Raw genomic sequence first — 11,689 nt, 5'->3', positions numbered from 1 at the left:
GAGAGAACGCAAAAGTTTTGCGAGGGAACGCAAAGTTTCTCGAGGGAACGCAAAAGTTTTGCGAGAGAACGCAAAAAAAATTTCCTCCCACCCCGAATTTTTTTTCCACCACCATGTCCCTTTAGGGGCTCCGTAGTTATCGGGCACATAAACATACAAATAATTGGTATCGGTTATAAAAAAATCTATATCGGTCGATCACTAATCAAATATTTTTTTCAAGCTGCAATCTTTGCATCTGAGCAATGGGCATTTCTTGTCAAATACCAATTTGAGATGTCTTACAAGCCGCTGACCATAGTGGCAGGCAGATGAGCAAAATTACACACCACAGCACTACAATAGCTGCGTTTCCACTGTCGGGCCAAAAGCGGGCGTGCTAGTGCGTGCCAGGGCCAGTCGCGTTTCCACTGTCACTTCCGGGGCTTGATCGTGCCTCATTAGTGCTTCCTCTGAGCCAACGACCTGGGTTTTTTGGCCCAACGAAAACCTTGGGCCAAAGCGGGCCAGCTGGGGCTAGAGTGGTTATGAACAAAGGTGGAGTTTCTCTGTGTCTGGAGAGCGCCAGTGCCGCGGATCATTTCATAAAGTTAACAGCTATAACACCAGCATTAAAGACTTTTAAAATCATTTTAGTTCAAAACTCACTTTCAGACAGCAGCGAGTGTTTGAAATAACTTGATTGTGGATTATGATCACCATACAAGGCAGAAATATTTATAAGCGATGCAGAAGACTATGCACGCTAGCCATTAACGTTACTATAGTATACATGGTAAATACGACTGCTTGAAGAAATCAGACGTCAGCTGCTTATTCTCTATCACAATCGTGTATTTATTTAGTAACATATTTTATGTCATAAATCTCATCTCGAGAGTTTAGCACCGCGTATGTCATAAAAATATAATAATGGTTTTTGTTTGGGAGCTTTTATAAAAATATAGAAATTATCATTCTTTCTAAATGTTATGTATATACTGTGACTACAAATAAATAAAAACAGACTCGACTGAATAAGTAGGTAGGCTATGTTCATACCGCTTTATTTCTGTGTGACTAATTTTCAATCCTGATAAATTAATTAATTATGATCAATGCATCAGTTATTATTGTAAAACATTATTGATGCTTTTGGATTTAAACCTTTAACAAAGCATGCAAACAAACTGCCGCTTTTATCATGTTCGTTTTGTGATCGCGCTAGCAGTGACTTATTTCTGATTAGTTTCCTGATAACTTCTCTTTGTTGGTGAAATGATGGGGTTACATGACGTTGTTCCTGAGAGGCGTGTAAAGGGCGGGTTTTAGTGAAGCGCAGCGGAGCTTCTGGCCCGACGGTGGAAACGCAGCGTGATTTTGGCCTCGGTGCTATAGGTCCGAGGCTATAAGCCCCACCCGGCCCGTTTAAAGCACTGGCTCGCACTGGCCCAACAGTGGAAAAGTGGCTAATGTTTAGTGGTCGACCGATATGGGTTTTTTGACTGCCGATATCTTGGAAAGCAGGGTGGCCAATATAAAGCCGATATAATTTTATTTATTTTAATTTATATTTAAGAAATTTGAAATCATTTGAAAATGGATTAAAGATAATTGTGTAAAATAAACATACTTATACTTTAAAATGCAAAGCATTTTTCACAAATAAATAAATATTTGATAAAAATCTAATTCAAAAGGAAGTAAACACTGTAACCAACAGGGCACTCAGTATTCTGGGAAGTTTGTGTGCATTAGGAATCATATATATATATATATGTCTTAACTAGATTCGACTAAGTCTGCAATGTTTGTGAAATTAAATGTTCATTAGTCATTCAAAGATTTGTTTAAATGATATAAATGCGTATTTGCTGAATGCTGACGGCAAATGAGAAACTATTATGTTTGCCTTTCTTTTACTAATAATATTAAAGCAATCATTATAATACTTTTTTGCATACATTTTAATTCCTTTGTTTAACAGTTCTATCTGATTATTAGATAGACTTCTATCCATATTAGACAGAACTGAATTAAGACGGCGAACAAAAGGGAGAATGTGAGCACTGTGTGCTCAGGCTCTGACGCTCTCCGCGCCGTCAAAATAAAAGTCCCGCCTCGAACACATCGGCCAAACAGAAAAACTTATCGGCCGATGCCGATATTTTAAAAATGCCAAATATCGGCTGATATACCGGCCTTGGCAATATATCGGTCGACCACTACTAATGTTGTCACTAAAGTTCTTTCTCTTTTTCACCAAATTTTATCTTTTTGTATCTTTTTTTTTTCAACGTGATCATGATAATTCGTATGTATTTTACATAAAATTTTGTTCTACAAAACGTACATTTACAGTACTTGCCTTACACAGACACTGAAATGTACAATATTGATGTATTTTCAGCATCTAAACGTACAATAAAAATGTATTTACAACATTACTGACATATTGACAACACCTAAAACGTAAATTATTAAAGTAAATCATTGGCTCTCACCTGCTTCATCACAGATTGGGACATGCCGTGTTTCTGGTGAGGTGTGTTTAAATGAGAAATGTGCGCCTTTACGGAGTGGATCGGGATAATAATCTGGATAATGTTTTCAGCAATTAAGAACTTAAATTCTGCTCTGTACTTCACACAAAACAATTGTATTCCGCCAGAGAGGACTGTGTCTGCAACACATCGTCATTTGGATTACTTTTGATACTGCTTTTGACATTTAAATAATAAATATTAATATGAAATTAAATTAAAATGAATAATAATAAATTATTGCGCTTATCTGTCTGAAATGTTTTTCTTTATACTGTACATATTTTTAAGAATGGTTAGGTTTAGAGGTAGGAGTGGGATTAGTGACTATAAAAAAACTATTTTTTTAATGCTATTTTGTTACTAAAATTGTCATTTCCCTCCATACACTCCTGAACAAAATCTTAAGAACGGGGTACACATTAGTAAGTACTGCTTCAAAATGCCAAAAGAAGAAACAGGAGCAAGAGACAAAAAATAGAGAGTAGGCAATTTGTTGAAAACTGCATTTAAACTCAAACAGGTGTTCATGATGCACGTTTCTCAACAGATGTTCATCAGCTGATCAAAAGTTTAAGACCATAGCCTTAAAAAGTTAAAATCTGTGCAAAAATATGGCTTTCATGTCATTGTTCTTTAGGCAGTCACACTGTCATGTGTCTGATCCCCTGATGGCCAAGGCAAAAAGTCTGTCTTTGAATGTGGCAGGATTGTTGAGCTGCACAAGCAAGGGCTCTCGCAACGGGCCACCGCTGCCGAGGTTGGACGCTGTAAGACAGTCATTTTTACATTTCTTAAAAGATCCGGAGAGTTATGGGACAAAATCAGTACTTACAAGTACTTTGTAAGTACTTTGAATCAGTACTTACAACCTGGATACGATCCACCAGCGCGAAATGCGAATACTTGTAATGTTTCCCCCGGTCTTAAGATTTTGTTTAGGAGTGTATTTCGGTCAATTACGTTTTATCTTTTTATTTGCTAAAAAATGGGCTGGTTTAGGTTTGGGGGTAGCTTAAGGGGTCTAAAAATTTAAATTGCTTATTGATAAAATGATAAAAAAATTTTGCTGTAAATACGCATCAATTTTACATTTTAAACATTGTAACATGTCCAAATTGTATGTTTCAGCATCAATCAAAACGTACAAAAATGTATGTTTTGTGCTTGTAAACGTTACGTACAAATACCTACATACAAACAATGAGATCAAGCTGTTTTTTTCCTTGTATGGTCTTGAACAAACATTCATGTTTCTCACAAGAATCCTCTCCCCCTTCTCTATCCATCAACTCTTTGGGGGATGCTCCCCCTCTCTCTCTCTCTCTCTATGCCTTGGTTACCTCTAGATTCAACTAGCCACCAGATGGTATTCAAATTAGACCCCTTGCATTAAAGCAGAGTTTTTCCACGCTCTTGGGCTGGAGAGTGGGCTGGTTCAGCCTGAAAGAGTGACCCAGAAGCCCCCTGTGCTTCTCTTTCCAGTGTCTGTAAAGGAATCCAGAGACCATGACTCACTCTATGGGCAGCTGGGCCAGTGCAGCCCAATGAAAATTGTGTGTTTCTGGAAGACAAATAAAATGTGCTGCTTGTTTTTCAAAGAAGTTATGTTGAAAAGGTTTAACCACACAGCTGCTAACAACCTAATGTTAGTGTTTAATTGGGTTTTTCATCCCTGAATGATAATTACGTTGAAAAGGGTGTTAGATTTTTATGACTAGCACATTATTTTTACAATGTTCACATCTAAAAAGCAATATTTCTGTTTTTAAATGCTTTAAATCTTCCCCTAAATCAGGTTTGAGAGAACTTGATAGCTCCAGCACACTTTAACAATGTTAAATACTATCTCCTATCCTTTTTAATGTGCAGAAAGAATTTTACGTAAAAAAACGTTGTAGGTTGATTTAAGAACTGGCTCTCAGTGTTGCACATTGTTAAGGTAAGTGATATTCAAGGGTCAATGGCATGAATTTGGAGCAGCATCCAAACTCATCTGATTGTCCATGCAATGGAAAATGAGTGAAAAACCTATTTAAAATTGGTTGTTATTTTGTGCAATTTTGTTTGGTGCCACGAACAAAGAAATTACACACCCAGACAGGGTGGCCCATGGGTTTTTTGTGCCCTTGGCAAGATCTTTCAAATTAGCTTATGTCATAATATTAAAACCTACATAGAAGCTCTGCAAAGATATGCGGTTACTTGTTAAAAGAAAGCACTTAAACATCTATGCAATTTTCCATCCATTTCATTCTGCTAGCATTAGGATTTAAAGGGCACCTATTATGCCCCTTTTTACCAGATGTAATATTTCTCTGGTGTCCCCAGAATGTGTCTGTGAAGTTTCAGCTCAAAATACCCCACAGTTCATTTATTATATCGTTTTGAAAATGCCTATTTTGAATGGAAGCAGAAACACACTGTTTTGTGTCTGTGATGTTAAACCACTGGGAAAGAAATCGCATGTTTATATTAGATCTGTGTATTAAGTGACAGCAGCGTAATATATAGTACCTAAACTGCTGTCTACGCTGTTAATATAACCCAAACAATAAATAAAAACAAAAAATGTGACATCACATTGCTCAGAGAATCAAAACGGCAGGTCTAATGAGACTGATTTGGTTTAATGGGGATTAAAAAGTGGGTAGATTTTTATCATTGTAGGGTGGTTGTGTTCACACACTGCCAACACACATTTATGTCCAGACACCATCTAAAAGTGGATTTTGCATAATACGTGCCCTTTAAGGTGGACGGAGTATATATACAGCAGCATGTTCTCACTGTTGACTACTTCTTGAACTAATAGCAAAAGTGAGTAGAATGTGGAAAGATTTTAAATGTGCAATAAAAAAAAACGTATATTCAAAAAATTATTTGATGCAAACAGATGTAATGACTAAATAAACAGCACATTCAAACAATAAACAAATACAAATTGAAGTAAATATTGAATATGCAGACCTTAAAAAGCAAATGTTTTAGAAAGGTTGGCTAGTTTGCTGAATAATTGCTTATTTCACTCTGTGTGACATTTGTGTCATTGTTTCTGTTATTCAAAAGTGCTTTAAGCTGCCTTTTATTTATACTGCTGCTTTATTTGTGATTTCCACTTTGTCGTTTGGTCATTATTCAGAGCTCATCTTTTATTTTTGGTTTTTGGTTCTAACCATTAATGAAAAAAAAAAGTGTAAATAAAAGATACAGCTACTCACCTAAAAAGCAAATGGTGTGTTGTGACAAACCTGGCTTGCACTTGATTGCCCAGTTCTTTACAATTCTTTAGTACTTGTATCTTGTAACTTTTATCTGATTTTGAGCTGGATTGTTACCATTAAAGGTCCACTTTTAGTTTAAGGAATTCGATGACATACCAATAGAGATGCACCGATTGCAATTTTCTTGGCCGATTACGATTTTTTTTGGAAGTGTGACCTGCCGATTCCGATTTTCTTTCTAAGAACTATAATTGACAGCATACAAACAAAAATCGATGCAAATTTCAATGCAAAAGTTATTTACATAATAAAAGAAATTATTAAACATTACAATTCCCCCAATCTGGACTAAGTTACAGATTTTCTCTCACTTAAACGACTCTCAAAATAAAGTGCTCTGTGACTGGAAAGAGGAAGAAATAGTTAACTTAAAATTAGTTGCTGTATGTAACCAAGCAGATGTCATTTCCCACTATGTTTATAAATGGTAATTTTTTTCCCCTAACCTTATTAAATGTGTCATCTTTCACATCAAATTCTTACTTTGTTTCAATTAATTCCGTTAGAATAATAAGAAACTGTAGAGTTGTTACCATTCAAATGAAATTAGTATTAACAAATTCTATCTTACCACTGCTGAGGAAACAGAAGCTGCATCTGAAGTGGCATTAGATGCATTTACACAGACAGTTTGATGAAGCTGAGGTGCCAAATGCATTTACACTGCAAAATTTCAAATGCATAACTAATTTTATAAGATTAATGTTTTACATATTTTTTTAAACACAAATAAATGTTGAAAAAATGCAATGATGCTTTTAAATGACTAAACCACCAGTAGGTGGCGGCAAATGTCTGTTTTAATTAAGTCATTTATTCATTCATTCAAACAGCTGATTCATTCAGAAACGAGGCAAGTGACTGTCCTTATGAATGGGCCACTGAATCATTGACTCACTCGATTCGTTCAAAAACGTGGATTCATTCAGTAAGGAAACACCGCTGTGTGTTGCTCGGAGACACACAACAGTCCTGCTGTGGCTTTGATCGGAACTATTATCGTCAGCGAAATTGAGCAAAAACAGTCAATATTTTGTCTAAAGTCTAAGTCACTTAATTTTAACTTCTTGTTTATTTAAATACTATTGTATAAAATCAGTGTCACATTGCAATCATTTTGATATTGATATTCCGGGAAACATCATGGACGTATAATGTTGCTTACCTAAATCATATTTTGTAAATATCTTTTTTTTTTTTTCTACCGCAGTATGCATCTATAAATTTCTGTGAGATACTTTGTGTGTGCTGTCTCTCTAACACACTCACTCAGGCTGTGCAAGCCTCATCTGGCACTATATAAATACATTATCAGTCGCCGTTTACACTGAATGCATTCTCACGCGAAATGACATGTTTACACGCGACTCTGAGTGTGCGCATGGCTGTGACGTCATTGCCGGCACCGCTGGCAATAAAGGTTTGGCTCGGAATCGGCAAGATGTGAGACTGACCGGCCGCTCACCGATCCGGGCCGGACATGCAAAAATTCGACCGATTCCGATCACTGGCCGGTCAATCGGTGCATCTCTACATACCAACTGTCATTACATCACACAAAAGCTAAATGATTTTTCTCAGGGAATTTGATTGGGATTGTAATGTTGACATCATGAAGCTGAAGTCTGTTTATGTTCTGCCTTCCTCTGTGTTTCTGATTACCAAAGAATGTTTATAATCTGCGTCCAAAGTCTCATGGGAACCATTGACTCAGCACCAGAACGTCTCTGTTCCTGCCATGATTGAGGGAAGCGTGTCTGAAACTGCTAGAAATGCTATTACAACACTGCTTTTCATACCTCCACGCTTCTTCATGCAGCACATTACACTGCAACAATCTGACAATTGTTGTGTATTCACATTTCTCATATTGTTGCGCACTTCATGTGGTTTCCTTTTCACCGTTGAACGCAGCTTCCTGTCTACACTGAAGCTTTTCTTTCAAAACACTCTCATTTTGACTACGGATTAGACTGTGAGGGTCTCTTTCAGCGCAGCTCTGACAGATGACCTATTGAAATCACTATAGAACTGTCTGCCTGTTGCCAGGGCAACACTAGCTCGCTTCTGCTTTTTATGCGCTCACGTGACTGGCTGTTGACGTCATCGGGGGAGGGACGCACGCTGCCAGAGTTTGGTCCACTCTTGACTGCATAGAGCTTCGAAGAATCTTGAGGACTTGTTGAATAGAAACAGTTAGTCTTAGTCTTGGTGGGTGTCTGTTAGCTACCAGCCTCATCCTCAGGTATAAATAGCTGGGTTATGGACTGTTGAAGGCAGTGGATTGCAGGGAAAAATAGAACTAGAAAAAGAGGTAAGTCATACTTATTTTTCCTCTGTAGGAAATTAGGAATGCACAAATGTTTTTTTTATTATTTTAGTATGTGATATCACAGAAGTGGTGAGATTTTATTGGTTCCGCTATGCAAGATGTCAGTGTGATTATTCGTGCACAGCTGTTGCATGCTCTCTCACTCCGTCACACGCTAACAACACACTGGGGTTCTATGAACGGGAGAAAGGATTTTGTTGAGCGTTACCTTTCTATCATTTACTCTATAAACTCCCCTGTACACACAGATTGTCTCCTCCAGTGTTTCCCTGCCCTTTCAGATCCTAACCATCTCTTGTTATCAGTTGTTTTGTAAACGGGCTGAATGAATTGGTTTGAGAGAGTACAGTTATCTCCACAACCAGCTCTGAATTTAGTCATATTGTCATAGTGGAAACGGCTACATTAAGCCTCTTTCACACAGAGATTCCCGGAAAATACACGGATAATGTGTCCCGTGATTTCTCCCAGGATCGTTTAATTTTGGTTCATTCACACTGCCAGTGATTTTCCGGAATCTGTGCATGCATTCACACATATCCCATAAGGATCCCGTAAAGACATGTGAGATGTAATGTGACGCACACCGTTTCTCTAAGCTAGCGAACGATCTCAGCTTCAGCGCAGATAGTGAGGAGCTCCCTGATCTCTGCTTCATTCCAGTTTGCACATATTTTTTTGTCATGAACGTTGTTCTGCCTTCAAAACACCCGGTAAAAGAATCGCAAGATAACATGCGTCGTCACTACGACACACCCTTTACGGCATTGGTCCTGCATTTTGTTCACACAGGGCTCGTTCCGGGACTGACTAGGTCCCCATCCCGGGATCAATCCCGAGACATTCTTCTGTTTGTGTTCAAACAGAAGGCACTCCGGCAATTTTCTGTGATCAACGCACTGTGTGAAAGTGGCTTTAGAAAGCCTCATGGGAAAGGATGAGAGATGAGGGAGCTGGCATAATCTGTCCAAATTCTTCCTCTACTCTTTCCCAACTTTTCATTTTCACCTTCCCCCACACTTTCACTCCTCCCTTAACTCATACATGTGAGTGAGCGTGTGTGTTAAGAATGCTCTCTCTGAGGAGACTCACTTGCACTGAATACCAGAATAGCCCCATCCCCCGTCGCATTGAACGTGGGTGGAGGGTGATCTGTGGCAGGAAGAAAACATTTATTGCTAATTGCTTGAGTTTTTTGAAGGCTCAACAGTTGGCTTTATTCAAAAATAGTCGTTATCACTTTAAACCCAAGAAGATCTCCTGTCAGAGAGCTTTCTAGCAGACAGTGCAGTTTGCACTTTAGCTAAAGCAAAAGATACTTTCCACTCCTAAAGGAAGGATCATAATATACATCACGATCTAATTTACCAACAGCTAATTTAATGTAACAACCTACTTTAGGAGCAGACCCGAAGCGACTCAGTGCTCGGCTTGACTCCTGTTGTGAGACATATTGGTTATTAGATGATATCGGGTCCCTGTAGTGATATGGCAGTATTCCATACACACACTCATGGTCTACTGGTAGTTCAGAAACACATGGCACCAAAGACAAACACACTCCTGCGTTGGAGGCCTGCTGGCTGTAAAGATGAGAGACACTGCTGGCAGCTTGTTCAGCACAGCCCACGTGTGTGGGAGGAGATTATCCTCGCCGCAACCACTGCTGTTGTGTGTTATCAGCCCTGTCTGTTATTACAGCGTGTGTGTGTGTGTGTGTGTGTGTGTGTGCACGTAGTGTGTAGGTGGTGCTTGAGTGTTGTGTGTATCTATTAAACGGCTTAAATACACAGAGTGCCAAATGAACATTAATTTTTTTTTTTCATTATCAGGCCTCTTAAGTGCTGTTTTAATAGCATTCTCAAAGTCAGTATCACTCTGATAAGCACTTAATGGCATACTGTATGTATCTCAAACCTACGCTACTAGTGTTTGCTAAAGCACTCTTTCATTTTCGAGAAATAAAATACATTTTCCCATTTCAGGGCCCAGTGAAATAAATGTTGCATTTTTATGTTGCAAAAACGGGATAGGGATAGTTCACCCAAAAATAAACAAATATTTTTAAAATAATTTACTTGCCCTAATTTACTCACCCAGCCTGTATAAATTTATTTCTTCTGTTGAACACAAAAGAAGATATTTTGAAGAATGCTGGTAACCAGTTGACTGTAGCCATTGACTTCTATTCATTTTTTTTTTCATACAATGGAAGGCAACGGCTACCAGCAACTGTTTGGTTACTTACATTATTAATATTATGTTATTTTGTGTTCAGCAGAAGAAAGAAACTCATACAGGGTTAGAACAACTTGAGGGTGAGTAAATAATGACAGAATTTTAATTTGTGGGTGAACTATCGCTTTAAGACCTATTCACACAGACTAATGTTTGGCATGAAAATTTAGACTGATTCTGGATTCTTCCTCTATTCGCTGTCACTGCCAAATTCTGTTTGTATCACCACTAAGTTATAGTTTTATGCTTTAGTGGTTTCGGGCAAAAGCGCAAATCTTATTGGTTAGTCAGTTTTACTTGAGGTCCAGTGGAATATATTAAATTGAAATATGGAATATATTAGAATACTTCTGCATAAAAATAAATAAATCACTTGTTCTGATGGCATGTGAATGTTCGTTTTGGTCTGAACAGATGCATTGACAGCTGTTCCTTAAAACTTAAATGTTTATCACGCTAAATTTTTGCACTAAACACATCTAGATGTGAACAAGCCTTTACTTTCTTTTTAGCAGGTACTTTTCATCCAAAATTACTTTCAGTTAGAGATCTGCTCTAACCTGCATTAACTTGAACCTGGCTCTAAAATGACATCTGGTCACCTGACCCAATCGATGATCTGAAAACACCAACAAACAAGCTGGAGTTTAGTGATCTAAATGAAAGTGTCACTCAACCAGTCTATGTTCTTTCATGAGATCTCGACTATATTGTTTTCGATTGTGATCGCTGAATAAATGCACTTACTCAACCGCTGTTGTTTGAATAGAGAAACATAGGCAATTTGGAATTACTATTAGGAATTTCACTGTTATAATATTTTTCATTAGTTTTACCAGTTTTCATAATATAGACAGAGAGTGCATAAGTCTTTGGTATTAATTTTTATATATATATATATCTCACCCTTCTCTTCAAGAACAGTACTCATCCAGAGTGAGCAAAAGGGCTAGCAAAATCACTCTGGACCCCTCACATCCAGCACACTCCCTCTTTGAACTGTTGCCATCTGGTCGACGCTACAGAGCTCTGAGCACCAGAACGGCCAGACGCAGGAACAGTTTCTTCCCTCAGGCAATCCATCTCATGAACACTTGACAATAACTGTGGAACACACATCACTTATTTATCTAACACACATACTTGGTCTACACCTCAAATTTGCACATAATATACCTGTTCATACAAAACTGTCTATTGTAATATACCTGCACATACAATTGTCAATTTATATATTGTTATTCCTTATTTACTTTATTTTTTTATTTTTTTTTTTATTATCTTTGTTTTTGTTCTGTCGCTGTCATTCTGTT

The 11,689-nt window shown here is 37.7% G+C and overlaps 1 protein-coding gene across 3 annotated transcripts in view; it reads left to right on the top strand.

Moving 5' to 3' along the window:
- The window catches only part of LOC107656714 (neurocalcin-delta A), an 89,253-nt gene that overhangs the window by 52,125 nt on the left and 25,439 nt on the right, over positions 1-11,689 (top strand). The window contains exon 1 of one of the 3 annotated variants that reach the window (XM_016444654.1): positions 7,942-8,120. The exons of the other annotated variants lie outside the window; for them this stretch is intronic. The gene's annotated coding sequence lies outside the window, so the exon portion shown is untranslated. Of the gene's footprint in view, positions 1-7,941; positions 8,121-11,689 lie in introns of those variants that run through there. 3 annotated transcript variants of the gene reach the window in all.

Source organism: Sinocyclocheilus anshuiensis, unplaced genomic scaffold (genome assembly GCF_001515605.1).
Source record: "Sinocyclocheilus anshuiensis isolate Anshui unplaced genomic scaffold, SAMN03320099.WGS_v1.1 scaffold1683, whole genome shotgun sequence".
Taxonomy (NCBI): domain Eukaryota; kingdom Metazoa; phylum Chordata; class Actinopteri; order Cypriniformes; family Cyprinidae; genus Sinocyclocheilus; species Sinocyclocheilus anshuiensis.
Note: the sequence above shows the minus strand (reverse complement) of the source record. Positions and strands in the feature narration are given on the sequence as shown.